This window comes from Bombus vancouverensis, chromosome 1 (genome assembly GCF_051014615.1).
Source record: "Bombus vancouverensis nearcticus chromosome 1, iyBomVanc1_principal, whole genome shotgun sequence".
Lineage (NCBI taxonomy): Eukaryota > Metazoa > Arthropoda > Insecta > Hymenoptera > Apidae > Bombus > Bombus vancouverensis.
Window position 1 is genome coordinate 16,514,617 of NC_134911.1, and position 17,576 is coordinate 16,532,192.

The window sequence follows — 17,576 nt, forward strand, 5'->3', positions numbered from 1 at the left end:
ACTGGTTGCTCGCTTGGCCGCTCGATCGCCTAATCGTCCGATCCTCCGCCTGATCCTTCGACTTTGCTCCTCTTGCCTACACGGTTGCGTAACGTATCGCACGAATTTTACATCCGAGCGTTCTCATGTTCCTGACGAAAAGGTAAATCGCACAAGAGGAATCTTAATAACGTTATTTAATGAGAGAATTAAGATCAAATTATGATATAAGAAAAAGAATCCTGTGGACGCATTACGAATACACGCGTGTTGGATAAATATAGTATGGCATAATAAAGCCAGGAATATGTCAAGGTCGACTTTATTTCTTTTTTTAAGAATACTGTATGTGTTTTACGATATGTTGAAATAAAAAGCACCATGCAATGAAGAATAGCAATTTTCTTCTTTTAGCAAGAGTCTCTCGGTTTATTGCACGTGATCATCTTAAAAGCACACCTTGTATCATCCTCGATATCAACTACTTGACCCCGTAAACTTCAATTTTAATCGTGTATTTCTAGACTATATTGAGTAATAAGAATAAAAGTTATCTGGGAAATCGTAACCATAAACTTCAAACTACGCAATCAAGGATTATCGGTCAACCCACATCCCGAACCTCGTTTTAGAACCGCGCGCGTAAGCGATCGGACCGAAAAATGATATCATTTTCACCACGAAAGGAAACCGCATTTCCTGAGAAGTTGTGCAGGATAAATGGCGAGCGCGAGTCGTTGAATCGATTCTAGAAAAACAAAATGAAAATACGCCGATGGCGAAGCGTGACTGTTGTCGCGCTTTAAGGGCGAGTCCTTTGTCGGCCGAGAAACATGAATGAAACTTCGATTACGTAAATACGAGGCCATAACGTGGCATGTTATACGATTAACTATAGTAAGAAGTGTGTCGAGCCGCGCAATTAAGGGGCGCCGTAGTTGTTAGCGACGAGAGCTCAGCGCGTCGGTTAGCTTTCAAAGAAATCACCTTCGGCTGAAAATGACGGATAAGACCGCGAGGTCATGAGAATCCGTGATAAACGTGGAATAAAAACGCGACTTTCTGACGAACGCGAGCGAGAGGTACTACTCGTAGCTCGTCGGATGCTAGCGTTTACTTTACGCCAGAGTTGGCGCTTATCGACCATCTTAAAACGCGTCTCTGAAAATGTAGGTGAATTATGGTAATTCTCGCCGATAAAGGCAATATCGATGGAAACTGGGAAAGAAGACATAGTACGATGAGCGGGAGCACTTTGCTGTTTTATTCCGATCTATAGTTCGTCAGGCAACCAATAGAATCGTAAATGATATTCATTTGTAACATTGTGCGCCGTTGAATATGACGTCGAGCGAATCCAGTATCAATACTTTGAAGAACGGTATTCCGATGATGGTTAATTCTTGATTATCCGCCGTTGGAATAATAATTCCTACCTTTCTATTCATCGTCGACCACCAACCGCGTGAAAAACGCATCGAATCAACACCATCGGAGAACAATAGCCTCATCGTGGAACCGAACGTTTCGTTCATCGATCGAAACTTAAGAAGTGTACGGAACCTTTCGATAGCAGGACAGAAACAACGTGTGGAAATAATCGTCCGCAATTCCTCGAGCTTGCACTCCCTGCTGTTCGTAAAATAACCATAAAAAATCGAAACGAGATCGCGAATGTAACAAACGGTGATATCGAACACGAGTTACGGTTGCATAATCGCGCTTGAGCGTTTCCTCGAGCGATTATCGTTCGCAAGGACGTCGCGAGCGTAACTCCTGTAGATCGCGGATTACGTATAGCAATGGGAACTGCGCGTTCCAATTCGTCGTTGAAACGCTCGAGTTTCGAAACGGGTAAGGAGCTTCATCTTCCGAAATTCTCGGATCAGGAAGATCGACGTTGGCTTAATCTCTGGCAGTTCTTAACGTTCCTTGCTTGCAAGTTTTCGCGAATCGTGAATAGCAACTCACATAGTATAACTTTCAATCTGAAAGCTGTGGTTCCGTTTCAAGCATTTTCTTAATACAAATTTTCATGGTAGAATTGCGTAATTTTATTCTTACGTAAAGTCATGCGTTCTCTTGTAACGTCTCTCTGCGTGATACATTTAAAATTTTTGCTTTTGAATGAAAATTGGAGGCGAAGATGAAAGAAACTGAGAATTAACGAAGAGTAAAAGGATTCGTTGAAATCTATTATTATAATTTCGAGGCAATTCGATGGAATTCTAAAGGAACGAGGTCTCCCCTCTCTTCGTCTCGTTACCGCGAATTTCCATCGTATTACTGTCGGCGGCAATGTAAACGTTGGTACTTACCTAATATCACGACCGACTATTCGGTCTATTAGCAATTACGGATAATCTCCTAGGCGATCGCTTTAACAGGCCGGAGTATTATTGCTGGAAATCCTTGCAAAGGACGCGAGAACCAACGCTACTGAATTCGCTCCCGACCTTATTGGATTATCGTAAATGCGTCGACACAAATACACTTATTTGGAAAATGATTCTTTGTTGCGAATGTTTCGCCAGCCGTGCAACACGCGAGCGGATATTTTCATCGAGGATTTCTGATAAAAACGTCGATTCGAATCGGTGTCATCCTTCTAAAAAAAATTAATACAGATATTACATTTGTATAAAAATTGGCAGCTATTGTTATAAAAAAAAATCTGAATCATGACAAATGTAATAAACAAAATCTAGAATTTCTAGAATCTCTCTTTCGTTTTTAGAAAAATTTCGTGCAATACGATAATCATGAAATTTTACAATTCAATGTGAACACCACTATGTAAACTAAAGAACATTGCACCGAAAGGGTACCACCATCAAAGTAAGTTTAACTAACAAAGTACCGATAATGTTGTTCTTTTCTTTTGTCGCAAAAATAGCCGATCCACCGATCGCTAACCAATGAAATTTCGTTTCGGGAACAAACAGAGAGCAACGCGCGTACAGGGGCTCATTATCGAGCCCTATGTCCGCGTGGAGGATGCTTAATATTTAACGAAGTATCGGTAACAGCCCTTCTAACGCGGCACCCTTTAAACTCGTGGCACAATGATCCTCTCTGCCGCTCCCAGTGGAAACTGGAAAATCCAATTTCTGGACGAAACAGTCGGTAAAATCAGATCCGAATTGGAATCAATGATCGATGCGTCATCGTAGAGGGGTGAATACTTGAGCGTGACCGCGCGAGCAGAGTAGAGAACGCGCGCAGGGTCCGTCCGACGACTAATTAGTATTTTGACGTGGATATCCGCGATGGATCTCGCGTATCGTTCCTGGACCCGCGTGTCACGCGAATCCGATGCGACACTGTTCAACCCCCGCGTCAACCTACACTGTCGAACCTATTTGCAAATTGCTTTTGCCTCGACTGGTGGACGCGCGTTGGTCTGATTGGAACTACGAAATCCCAGTACTATGAAGCAGAATCGATGAGCAAGACGGGGTTAATATCGCGAGGGTTCGTCAACCCTTGTCACGTTACACGGCTTTGGAATTTTGACAAACATTCAAAATCCATTTCGTTACTAGAATACGTAAATGTTTCCATCTGACAAGTTTCATTCGCAAGAAACATTTTCCAATTACCGTTGCACGTATAATGTTTCCATTAAATTATGCTTTGGAATATAAGAATACCGCCTCGTGTCTCCTATCAGGATCGAGAGAACATCGCGTGTATGTGGTTTAACATGCCTTCGATCGCTGCTCTTTTTCAATTTAAGTGCTTTATATACCTTCCATGCCTCGCGTTGCAGAAGATTGAGCGCATAAACTCGTACACGCGCCGCGTATCTTGTCGCAGTCGAGAGCGTCTATTTATTAAAACCGTGGCGCGATAGCTGGCACACGTGTTTCGAGCAACGAGGCGATATCTTGCGATGATCGTAGTCGACGAACGAGTTCGCGTTTCCTGTTGTACACTGCGTAAAAGAATTCTGACGATCTCGTTAAACATATGTATGTAGAAACTTTGATCGTTGTTTTCAAGTTCTAGAGAATCGAATTGACAAAGTTTGAAAGAACCGATGTCCTCGATTAACAAAGATGCGTTTCAGAGGCGATTAGTTCGTCATGTGATCCTTCTGTATTCGTGTCGCAAATATCAATGTCGATATTCCAGAAATCGTGAGTCACCGGACCGTGACTAATCCGTCAATTACCGGTACCGTCACGTTGACGAGAAAAAGACAATTCATTGAACAGTAGTAGCTTTTCTGATGTCGCGAGATGATTGGATTCGCTCGATCGTTGAATGTATACAGCCGACAAGACTAATGAATCAGTCAATGAAACAAGTGAGTCGTGTGTTTGAACAATGACTCTCGTTACCGATGATGTCATCGTGTGCTTCGCCATTAACACAAATTTAAAAAAAGAGAGAATCGTTTCGAGGAATGGCGTCAAGCGTTTTCCTCGTAAACATGTCAAGTCGTAATTTTTAAATTCATTCACCGAGGCAAAAACAGGATATCGAACGTCGAGAATGATTAGGTGTTCACGCGTTCTTTAAGAGGTTTTCAGTCACAGGTAGGAGAAACGAGCCATGAAATATGACATCATCGTCGGAGTTAAAAAAAAGAAAAAAAAAAGGATGGAGGAAAGAAATGCAAAAACCAGTCACTACGACGCAAGATCCTCTGTGATATAAGATGGCCGTGTTGAACAATTCTGAATACATGTAGGTATACACGCAAGCAAATACAGGTTTCTATAGGTCATTCAGAAAATGCGTGCCTCCTTGATATGAATCATCTTTACTACACCGCGTAAAGCGTTACACAACCGGTTCCAGCGTACAACCTTTTCCTCTTTTTATCGCTTCTTGATCGCATCGGTCGTACGATTTATAAAATAGCCTTTTCTCACTTAATTACCATAAACCTGTATCCATCTGATTGTCATAATATTCACGTATGCTTTAAATGTAATACATATTTACATATATACGTGCGAGAAGGATCTTTGACGGCGAAATTGACGTTCAAACGAGTTCGTCTGAATTTGGCACGGGCGCCTTCCTCATTATCGCCGGTCGCATCGCGATGAAAATTGGACGCCACCGTTGTAAACGAACACTCCGTGTAACGGTACAACGAATAAATTCTATATAATGGCGGTCATAACAGTAACACGCCGCGAGCATAGCCGTGACTGCGCTCGTCGAAGAAATCTGCGTAATATTCAAATGTCAGCCATTCATAGTCGCATAAATCGCAGCGAATGTCAACTGTTTACGATCCTCGAATTCCACGCGGCAGAAATGGTGCGCGTTCCACGACGCTCCTCTTCTTTTTCCCAGCGATTCTTTCCCTTTGTATCGTGTGTGTGCATCCGCGAAAGTTGCGTAAGCAAACTGGGACCGGACGAAAATGTAGGATGCCTGGCGTCGCCGACGAACAACCTCCGCGTCTCTCGGCCGCGTAACGTTTTCAACCGGTGCTGGTCTTAATGATAACCGTGCAGGTATTGCCATGAGAGCGTCGTTATCTTTACAACGCGCACACACAATTGCCGTAACAGTTCCGACCTCTTTTTCCATTCTCCCGGCGCGTTGCGCGCAAGTGTTTCTAGAACAAGCGCCCCTGGATTCGCAGATTCGCAAATGCCTCGCATTCTTCTCGTTCAAGCACACTGGATAAACTTGAAAAAAAATAAGTCGATTGTTTAAAAGTGGAATCCACCGTGGGTCAGTACCACAGGGTCCTTCAAAAAGCTTGTAGTAAGCCAAGTATCTAGAAACTTCGTCGCGTTTCCACGAACAGAGAAGTATTCGTTGCTGAAAAGAACAAGAGCGTCTTGGACTGCAAACCCGCTGTAATTCGACCACAGTTTTACGAGAATTTCGAATAACATGCGCCAATTGTAAAGGAAAATACGCTCATCGTGTATCCGATGAGCAAGCCTGCAATAGAACAAGTTCATCTTTGATGGAATTTCTTCGAATCAATCTCGATGAACACGGATTTTCGATTGAAGAACATTCGATTCGCGTTTAAGCGGCCGTATTTCCAGGCTACCTGCTGCGAAACCATCGCGCACCACTGTTTTCACGCGCAATATGTTCCGCCGCGTTTCGGTATCGGCCGAAACAATTGTGTATTCAATTATCGTAACGTTCCATGTCTTATCGCACGGTACTTGACACGTACCACGGCGAGATTACATTGCTCCGCTAAAAGTTGTCGCGTAGAACGTGAAAACAGTCCGGATATTACCGGTGGCTGGTCCTCTTACCGCGTAGTTCTCGTCGAACGGGTATCGACTCTAGCCTAGATTTAAAATCCAACCCGTCATCGAGTCGCTCTTCGGCGTTAACCTGTCCGCTTCTCTGAAATCAAGTTTCAGCAACCTCGTACCGATCACACGACCATCCAGGCTTTGCATATTAAATTTCCTGGAAAAATAATTCAGCATAGCGATTATTTTAATCGGACGTTTCGTTATTTTGCTCGACAAACAGTCTAGCTGGGCCAATTTATGAATATTTACATCGCGTAAAAATCCATGAATATTCACTTATACGTACAAATCGTAAAGTGAATTTGTTGGACTTACTGTATCGTGGAAACAGACGCATATACGTGGATTTAGGAGAAAAATGGTAAATGTTGCGCGGCGCTTCCCGGTTGCAGTTTCTATATAAATATTTGCTACGATTCGGTTTCGTGCGCAATTCCTTTCGCTTACAGCTATTCGCAACGTGGATTTCTGCGAGCATCTATCATTCTAGATACGGAGTTTTCTACGCGGTTTTGATGGTCGTAGTTTTGTCGACCACTTATCGAAGCTTCGTATGCGATGGATGTGGCTCCCTGCCACGTATTACGAATTTCAATGCTGTATCGTAGCGATTAACTTTCAAAACAGACGTTGCGGTTTACTGCGCTATGCGTTTAGCCGTCATGCCATGATTCATAGGAGAGCACGACATCACTGTCATCGATTAGAATGTCTGCGATGTTTGCTTCGTATGTATGTCTTAGGAAGAAAATTTTTTCTCAGTATCGAACCACTTCCTTTAACTATCATTGAGAATATCATTAAATTCATCGATGCAGAAAGATCGGAGAAAAGAGATGATCTAACAACGTATTTAAATAATCGAGAGATATATTTTCCTGTTGCATCTGTTACCATCTAGCGGAATTAATTCTACCATCGCACGCTTGAAAGCCCTTATCATCTAATTCGTGCTTACGAAACACGCTAACGGATACACGAGCATTCCAACTTCCGTCATTTCCCACAGTCGAAGCTCGTGGTCATCGATGCAACCAGTTGCTCGCGTCACCGTAGTTCGACCATGAAAAGTGCGCGCGAACTTCTGCGTTTCTGCCACCGAAGTTGCAACCGAAAGCAGCACGCAAGAAACAGTGAATGAAATCTGAATCAAAGGGAAGTTCGAGCCATGCAGATTGTCTATCGCGTATATCAATCGTGGGGACTTTCTGTGAATCCGGTGAAGCGTGTCACCACCGTGGAGACTGTATCCTCTGTTTCTTATCGCAATACCGATAAACCACGAGCTGTCCTCTTTCACGTATGCAATATGCGGTAAAGCTCGAAAAAAATTGATTTTATAGCGGCTTTTTTCTTGCGTTTTCACGGTGCAATCGATAGCATTAATATTTTATCGTCGCTCGCGTGGGAACTAGTTTCACTTTTTCTATAGCGAAGTGGAAATTCCATCTTCCGCTCTATTGACTCGTATTCCGCGTGCTCTGTTTCTTTTTTATGCTGTTCGCTGACAATGAATGTAGTCGGCCGCTCTTACCCGCTTCCCTCCTACTCCTTTCTCGTCTCGCCTTCCTTCTTTTTTTTCATTGCTCATTCGTTAATTGGTTTCGCTTCTGGAGTAAATATTGAAGCATCGCTGTTATCGAGTGCGGTGAAACAATTGCGCCGAAAAAGTTCCGTTACTAGGTCGACGTGAAAGAATTACTCGATTTACGGACGATCAAACAGCAGGCACGTTTCTTGTCCTGTACACGCGATATAGTTGCGATCGAGCAAACGATAGTACGTGCACGACGTTACGCCAACGATTGCTTTATCATTTTTATCCTTGTTTATTTGCGGCGCCTATCTTATTCTTTGTTTAACTTTCTCGCCAAAGAACTTTAGTAGTTGCCGATTTCTATTTTTACTACGTAAGGCTCGAAATTTTGTTCGCACTTTATGTTAACGTGGCAAATTTTTTCTCCTAACTTTTACAATTCCATAATTCACAAAACCCTTTCCAATTCAAAATTCTTTTGAGATAATAAATTTTCATGAGTGAGCGTTTCTGCATACCAAAATAGCATTTGATTCATCGTCGGCTATCATCATTTTGCATTCCTTCATTATCATCTACATTCTTCGTGTGTAGTAAAATAATCCACCATCGACAGCTTTCTAAAATTATCCAACACCAAAGCATCCTCTGCGCAATCTCCCAGAAGAATTCCATTTATCAATTATTCTCACAATCACCACAATGATGGTGCAATCAACGAGCGATCCCGGTCTCGAACGGGAAAAGCATTGTTCCCCTTTTCCTGGTGCAGCTCTCTGCAACACAGGGCGGCTCGCTGGCTGACCACGCGCGCATACCGACGCATCTAAAATTACTTACCGGATGCTACGCGCGCCACTGTCGGTTGCGCAATCGGCCCATGCGTATACGTGCGCGCGATCGCTCGCGCGCCAAGTCGCTTCTCTCGTCGTCCTGACTGTGCTCGTCATCGCGTCAGCTCCCTTTCGCGTGTTCCCCCGTACCTGCTGCGATCGTGACTCAATCGCGAAGGCACGTACGACTAATTGCTCGTTTGCATGAGAAAAAGAGGTTTCCGGTGCTGGTTATCCGATACGAATCGAATTCACCGGTTAGTCGTGGTGAACGGTAAAGATCGACAAGGTTCCGCTCGCTTATTAATATGTAATTGTTCTTTTTGTCCTTCCCTGCGCGTTTTTGCGGGGGGCTCGTTGCAGCAATATGACGATTTCTATCGACGAGGAGTTTTTTAATCACAGAATTTTACTTTGTGAAGCTCGACGCGCTAGTCGCGGAACCTGCTTTTCAAGGCCTCGACGAACGATCCATTTTGGCGTAACAGAAATAATTTTTCCACATGCATACAACGTGGTTTTTCGTCCCTCTCCTTTCTTGGCTTTTGGTTTTCAAATGGACATTGCACGCGCGGTTTTAAATGGCGACGTTTGTACGAGAAAATAACGATTGAAAGAAAACTGGTATTTTTGTGGTCGTGGAAAGCGGATTCTACGTCGCATTTATAACGGGAAAGATGAAAAGGAGGCAGATAAAAAGGGACACGCTTTAATACGGCATATAATGCAAGATAGGAACAAATGCCTTCAACTGTGTTATTTACTACCTCGCTGAAGGAACAATTGGATAGTTGTACAAAAAGATGCAGAAAGAAATCGATGGTTGCATAACCAAGGACATTCGAAGTCACGAACAAAGCGGAGAAAAAGACGTAGTATTCGTTTCTAAGTCTACCGTCTATGAAATTAGTATGAATAACGTTTCAAAGTAGCGACCAGAATGATCAAATAATAAAACACGGAGCGAAATGGCAACGAAAATCAAAAGAGAGCAGGGAAAATGTTGAAAAAGTTGTATCAATCGGTTCGAATCTGTTTTTCTCGATGGTTGGCTTTCAAGCAATTGCCTGATGAAACACGGGCGGAAACGTAGCCACATCAAACGATAATCTTTGGAGCGTTTCGGTTCTGACACTGAGATTTCGCATCTCCGTGCTCACTCCGCGCTATTTCGTATTCAACATTGTTATGCGACCGGTACTCCTGGCGTTACTTTCACGCATGAAATAACCACACAGTCGAGCCGTGCTTCAATTGCATAATTCGGTACGCAAACAAGCACATCGTAATCCTTCGGATTCGCGTGTGGAACGAAGACCATGCGGAGAGGGACGCGGCGAATCAAGGGACGAGAAACAGAGGAGAGAAGGACGAAAAAGACAACGAGAAAGTCAGGAGGCAAGATAGAAAGAGGGAAATGGAAATGAGTACACGGAGAACGAGGTCGGATGATCCACGCACGATGAAGACGATCGAGTTAAGCCAGTCGAAATCGCGGATCATAAAGCTTTGCGAGGAGCACGCTGGTCGGCGAAGCGTTATTCATAAGCGAGCGTTGTGTCGTCGTCTCGCTTGCAAAACAGGAAAACACGTCACGCGGTTGACGTTAATGTGATTTGCAGGAATCGCTCGAACAGATACGTGTGCCAGGATAAAAAGCGGCCGACGGAGGGTGGACGAGGAAAGACGCGGGAAAAGAACGAAATTTCTGCTATTGTTGTCGAACAAACGACAACTGTGTAGAACAGAGGGGAAGAATGAGACGGAAGTAGCGAGGACACGGTTGAATTTTAGCGCAACGTCGCATCTTCCACACCGCTACTCGAAGACAGACGCCACATTGTCTCGGAAGGATGTGAAGCCAAGTAGAAAGGGAGAGAAGTGTGTCTTTTTGAACTGTGGGGCCGTGAAGCGATTACAAGTTAGCTCGTACGTCGTGTGTCAGCCCCGATTTGCCCTTGAACTGCGGGAAAGAACAGAAAAAAGACCATCAAGTTGACGAGGAAGAGGGAGCGACTGTAGCAGAGAGCAAGGCACGAAGAAGGGAGGAAATGAGAGAAAGAAAATGAATTATTCCCTGTAACGGGAAGTTCGGGGAACCATGATCGACCATACGGCGCATATGCAGAACGTAGAGCGCACGTGCACCAGCCTGCGAAGGTTTTTCGTTCGCTGCATCGCGTATGCACAAAACTCGACGTTAACTGGTGCCAGCTTCGATATACTCCGCACGTACCAGCGATGTATCGTCCGATCGTGTTTCCAAAGCGGGGAGAAAACTTTTCACCGTGGGGACTTCATCCCCGGTACTAACACCCCCTTGTTCACCTTTATGGAAAGTCACAAGCCTGTTCAGTAACTGCCTGTACGTAACTGAATCTCCTGCTTTTTTCGTGGAACACCGAGTGTCCTGATTCCTCGCGTAACTTCCACCTGGGCCACATTACGGAAATTCTGATCGAAAATCCAAGCTTAGGCGACGCGGCAGGGATTTACGAACGCGACACGCTGTCAAACAATATCATATTGCTATTCTAACCATAGAGAGCTTTTTTCTTCAATCGGCTCGCATAAAAAATTTCATTCAATGTACCGTAGAATGAAATTGAAACTATTGAGGATTCTCTTGCATCATTATCTTGATAACAAATATTCTTTCTAGAAATAGAAGCAACGAAGGTTTTATCGTTTCAATTTTTATCGAAATAAAAACATCTGGTAAAAAGAGACAAAGGACAATCAAGTTCAGAAAGGAATTCCTACGAACGCGGATGATAGTAGCGGGAAACTTTGAAACATCATCCATTAATAAAACAACCGGGAAAAATGTTCCTCTCTGAGCAGGCGATAACGACCGCTCGCGTATTTTTCGCGCGATGAAAAATGGACGAAGCTGCAAACCGGTACGTCTCTCGGAGCTACCCTCGGAGGATTTACGCGAGAAGATCCAGCAGCTTCGCGGCATACGAGACGGGAGTGCGAAATCTGCCGGAACCGGAAAGCGTGTCATCGTCTGCATATCAACGAATGCCGTGCGCGACGTTGCCGGGAAGGATGCGAGGGATGCGCTTTAATAGTGGTGCATTTCCAAGCAGACGGTGTTGCGGTGCGACGATGTAGATGGCCGTACACCATAATAAACGTACGTGTTCGAGCGGCGAGGAGGTGCCGTATATCCATCGGCAATCGGCTTGCCGTCTGCTCTGTCAGAGTGCTCTTCTTTTATTTAATATCGCGGTTAGACGACCCCTTCTCGATCCTCCACGCGGAAAACCGTCTCACGACGCTTTTCCACAATACGACGCTCGTGTTTCTTCCTCTCAACACGATGCTACTTGGCTGAAATGTGAATACAGAATCGTTGATACACCCTCCGTGCGAGTCTCCACTCTCGAGAATATATATATAGGCATCACAGCGAAAGAAGACAAGTAGCTTTTATTATTTATAAATTTTGTAGCCGACAGAGATTTCCAAACAGTAGACTCGCTATAGGAATCGATAGTACCACGTTAGTTTTCAATCGCAGCCTTTCGGAGTCCAAACTAATCCAGCTTCACTTTTTGTAGATTTCTTAATCTCATTATCCAGATGCACGATTAATGTCGAACATTAAAAAAAAAGGAGTTTTACTCCAGTTTTGGAGTTAATCAATATATGTAGCTTTTGAACGGCTCATTTCACAGATGAACTTTTCTCAAACTTCATCACCCAACTACCACCCACGCTACCATATTATCTTCAATAATCTTAGTCGGACATTCCATCATCGTCTCAGCATATAACGCCAGATAGTCATCCTCTCCTCTCTCCATTCCAACAACGGTTAATCCATCACGCAACGCGACTGCGGAGAAGCTGGTACCACAGTCAACTCGAATTACATACACGGTTTCCACAGACGTAGCAGAATCGTGTTCGCGGAACAAACACATCTAGTTAAAATGCAGGGAATCGGTATTTCGTCGATGAATGGTCGTCGATTTTTATTGGCGCTCCTCGGCGCATTCGTGGCCCCGTTTCAGGAAGTGCACTCCTGTCCATTGTTAAGTAGATTTATACGATGCAGAGATGACTATCGGAAACCGCGTTCGTCGAGTGCTCGTTGCATTCCCATCCCTCTCCCTCTCTCTCTCTCTCTCTTTCTCTCTCTCTTTTTCTTTATCCCTTAGAGAGATCCTTTAGTCTCCGCTCATTTCCCCCCCTCACGTTCCATCTTCTCGTTTTCCGCGTTCGTTTCAGAGCGATGGCCTTCACGCGCGTATTTCGTCCTGTTTCCTCTCGGTTCACCACTTTTTTTTCGGTTGATCCAGAACGTCGAATTGTCCGGCGCGCGAGCCACGTTTCACCGGTATGCGGGACAGCGTGAAATTTGAATGGAAAATTCGTGTTTTTGCTCCGCTGTCCGTCGCATCGGTGGGGTGCAAGTTCAGCCACAGAAGATTTACATACGCGTTTTTAGGCGTCACTCTGTTTCGCTATGGATCAGCTTATCAAACCGCGCGTCACCCGTCGCATTCATAATATATTCATTTCGATGTTGCTTTCTCGATTACCTCGTTGCATAGCATATATACACATCGCTAATAGAATTATGCTCGATGCGATGTTTTACATAGTAAACAGTTGTTTTGCAAGAAGATTGAACATTAAAAATGTGTCTTTTATTTTTGCCTCTTTTCCGAGCGTGCGTTGCAATGGATCTGCTAATATGGTATTTGATCGAGGATGACAACGAGTTTCGATTTTCTTCTCGGAAGATTGACTAGAAATACCTGAGAATCGGCAAGTGGTAAATGATGTGTCAAGAATCCTTGTGTCATTAACGACAGGCAATCAGGTGCAATCAGGTATACTAGAATAATTCCAAATTATGATGCCGTCGTGCAATACGATAATTTCGTAACCTCGTATAGTTAATTTGCTATGTGGCGTCTTGACTACGCGGAAGATGACTGAACCACGTCGATTTACTCTCTTGTGTAACTCTACCATTCGTTTTCTTAATTTTACAACTCGCGGAAACCAACAGAGATCTCGACAAAAAAGCTAACACGCTTCGCAAACAGAGTAATACAATTGATAAAAACGACACGACGATACGAGCAATAAAAATATGATGCGATTCACGGAAAAGTACAACGAAATTATGAAAGTTGATGGGGAAACTCGCAAATTTCGCAACCGTCTTGCAAACAGTATCGTTCGGGAGCTTCGCGACTTACGAGGACAAAGGACAACGTTCCTGAAGAGCTTTATAGTACCGTAAGTTTGGCAACTAACAATTTCTCCGTCGTGCACCCGACTGCAATAAGAATGATTCGCCGTTCTCTTTCTCCCTCGTTGAGATTCCGTGTTCATCGTTTGCCGATATTTCGAAAGTAAACTTCTGCGAAGCAGCGCCCGCAGAATCTAATGAGACTCCCCGCTTTCGCGCTTGGTTTTCTTTGCAGTTTTCCTTCCCTGTCGGATCTCCTATCGAAACTCGGCTTAAAGGTTGCCAACCCTAATCTTTCATGCTTTCCTAACTTTTATTTTATTCCCGTCACCGCGTAATTTTATCCGATTGGACACGATGTGTTAGGATAATGGAATTAAATTTATCATTAAGTTTTACCGATTAAACAAGGATTGTGAAATTGTAGAACTGCGCTATCTCCGTCGCAGATTAATTCGACACAGTCGAAACTAAAATTACGTTATCTGTGCAACAGATTAATTCGGCACGGTCGAAACTGAAATAATTTCCGTGAAAATAGGAGGACACTGCTCTGTGTATATAGTACTTTGAATATATGAAACTTGTTCCAACACCATTGATAATTAAATATTCGAAGAATAAATTATTCCGGGACTCATTGTGTTTCGCGGTCTCACACAGTAAACACTGATGAATGAAACATTGATAAAGAAAAGAATTTCATCAAAGTGACTAGCGCTATTAGGAATTCAATTATGGACGTTCACTTTCTTACCTGCTCCAAGCGAAGAATATGATATCGAGAACGTTTTCTAAGTTGAAACTTCTGAAGCTCCGGTGCACGTACAGACGAAACGAATCTTAAATAAATCTTAAGTAAATTTTTCTTATTGGCGGAGGCACGCGCCACGAACGAGCAATTAAGTCCGACCACGGAGAGAATACCGTTTCAATTCCTTAAAGGAGTCCATCTTTTCGGCGCGTAGACGATCTTTTAATCCAAATTAATGCTTTTAGCGAAATTGCACGAAAGTCTACAACGTGGCTGTCCTTTCTAGGTGCTCTTCTCTCTGCCTCATTCTCCTTTCTTTGTACATCTCCTTGCTTCTTCCTTTACCGTTCCGTTCTGTTTGTGTCCCACGATCGATAATTTTATTCTACACCGTATTCTCTCTCGTTCACTCGCGGTTGACTGAATTTATCCAGTTCGCGAATTGACCTACTTCCCAGGGCCCAATTTCATCAGAAAAGAAAAGGAACTCTAAATCTTTTACTTGTACTAGTATCTTTTCTCGCTTAAGATCTATCGCGAACCCTATTAATAACGTTCTCTTCAATTCCTAGATTCCTTTACACAGTTTCACCCTGTTTGAGGATCAACACGTGTTCGCGAAAAGCCATTGACTTTTCTGATATTTCTCCGCTATTTGTAACGCTGTATTCGACTATGCTTCTGTATCACGATACAGTCATAGACAGAACAGACGAAACTATCTGAACGTCAAAGCTTAGCTCAGTGCCAGCGGGTCCCGTTTCTACTATCTACGAAATGCCTGTAGGGTCGAAGTAAAATCCACAAGACAGATTTACTGATAAGTTAAATAACAGGATGAAAAGCCGTATCCGATTTCGCCTCATCCTCGAACCTTCTCCTTTTCCACTATATATTCCTTTCAGCAATCACGCAACAGCGATATCCTCGCGTGGAAAGGACAGAAATTGCGATCCTAGAATCGTTTCGTGCTCGATGCAACGCAACGGGATAGAGCGGAGATCGCTCTACAACCTTCGTCGTGCTTATCAGCGAGCCAGCAACGACTCCAAAAGGAGTGGGACGAAGAATTCATTGAACTCTAACTGGCACTAGAATGGAGCGATTTAGCGCGGCCGCGTACACGGCCAGGCCGATCCAATGCGGTTGTAGTCGAAACGGGAGTACAGAGCAAGAAAGAGAAAGAGGGAGACCAGGCTGTCATTCCCTTCGATCAAGAGACCGTGCTTTCATCCAGCTCATTCCGGAGATCGTTCGTTTGGTCGTCCCTAATGCCAGAGCAATGACCTTGCAGCATTTCACCGTGCAAACTGCAATTCGTTCAGCCGTCTCTTTTCCTTTCTCGCTATCTAGGTATTACCCGTCTCTGTCTTTCTAGCCGGCTCACGGTACCCTCGCAGCTGGAGATACACTGCCACGGTCTCTTGTGCAATCTACAACCGCTGCAACGACCACTCGAGTGTGAACGCAACGGGGATCGGACTTGATCGTTTTAAAGATCGAGAGATGGACTTAAAGAGGATATGCCGGATTTGCTTCGCGGTGCGTTCCTTTCGGACTCGTCTTTCTGCGTAATTTATAATTATAAACTGCGATTGCGCCGACTCTTATTTTCATTTGACCCCATTGGGATAGCGGTTGAGTCTCGATCTCTTTTTTTTAAATCACGATATTCCACGGTCGAATTCTGTTCATTTGAATTTGTTGAGAGATTCATACGTGAAAGTTGTTACAGTAAGACTTCACTAATTTTTCTTATTACCCATGATTTTTCAGAAAACAGGAGTTTGCGTTCGGATAAGGAGGCCACTCAATCGCCAGGAACGACGAACACAGAAACTATGAAGCACACGATACATATACACAAATAAAGTTAAGAAGATTAAAATCTATCTTTTAGTTTGCTTCATATTTTCGAGACGAGCATATAATAAACCACTTTCTCGCGTAATCGGACACCAAAATTGTTGGTGCTGGTTCTTTCGAGAAGGTTGTTCGTCGAGCAGATTTACATGGGAGAAAACAACCGAACAGATAATACGATTTGCCGGTGATGGTATCGCGTTTAATCAGGCCACGTGACAGGGAAACGTTTCTCGCGAGAACGAGGAACGCGTTCCTTCGCTTTATCCAGGCCGCTACAAGGAGAAGCCGCGTTTACCACGTTTCGACGTTTCATTTCGCGCGAGAGGCGAAATCGGCCGGTTATTTGCAGAACCGTGCAACTTGATGAATACGAATTCCAGGGGATCGCGAGCAATTTCCGCCGCGCACGGCAAAACAGAGATTGCGATTCCAACGTGAATCATCGAGCGTGAGCCGCGGTGCCGTAACTTATCGAACCACGTGCTACCGAGGAGCCGAGGATTGCATTCCAGCGAGTCGAGAGAGCTCGGATAGTTTTTGCTTGAGTCGGCTGGTTGAATAGGGTTGAACGCGGGATACCTGGCTGAGCGACGCGTCGTCGTATTCGCCAATCAAGCTTCTTGTCGTCGACCACGTTTCCTGGACTCGTCACCCTGTGGTGGAAAGCAGTGGACCGCGTCTCTGCCACGAGCCTGATTACGATAGCGATGGAGACAAAAAAGAACCGCGCGCTGGGTATCGGTTCGGAGGAGATAAAAAGCAGGCAGGGAAAACGAGAAGGGAGAAAACGAAGGGAGAATCGGTTTGCCAACGGGGAGCTCTTACTGGCTGGCTGGCGAGAGGATTGGCTCTGGACGTTCTCCGACCCGATCCTTAACGAACCTTTAATGCCTAGACTGGCACGGTGACGAAGGGAGCTACGATGATCCCGTGGCCGCGCCGCCCGAAAGCGACACCGAATTCCCCGGCATTTAACCCGGTGCGTTAACCTTTCTGAAACCGAAGCAATTGCACTCATTGTCCGGGAACGATAGCTAACGGAGACGTAGGATAAAGTAAGGCGAAGGAAGAGGGGTGAAGAGTACGAGGATTCAACGAAGGGGCGACGAGAAGGAAAGGATAGGGAGACTTC

The 17,576-nt window shown here is 44.4% G+C and overlaps 1 long non-coding RNA gene across 1 annotated transcript; it reads left to right on the forward strand.

Moving 5' to 3' along the window:
• Positions 1–7,293: 7,293 nt before the first annotated feature.
• On the forward strand, positions 7,294–16,440 carry LOC143303221 (uncharacterized). The gene is made up of 3 exons (XR_013059305.1): positions 7,294–7,550; positions 15,957–16,120; positions 16,355–16,440. It is a non-coding gene; the product is annotated as an uncharacterized LOC143303221 (long non-coding RNA).
• Positions 16,441–17,576: the final 1,136 nt, after the last annotated feature.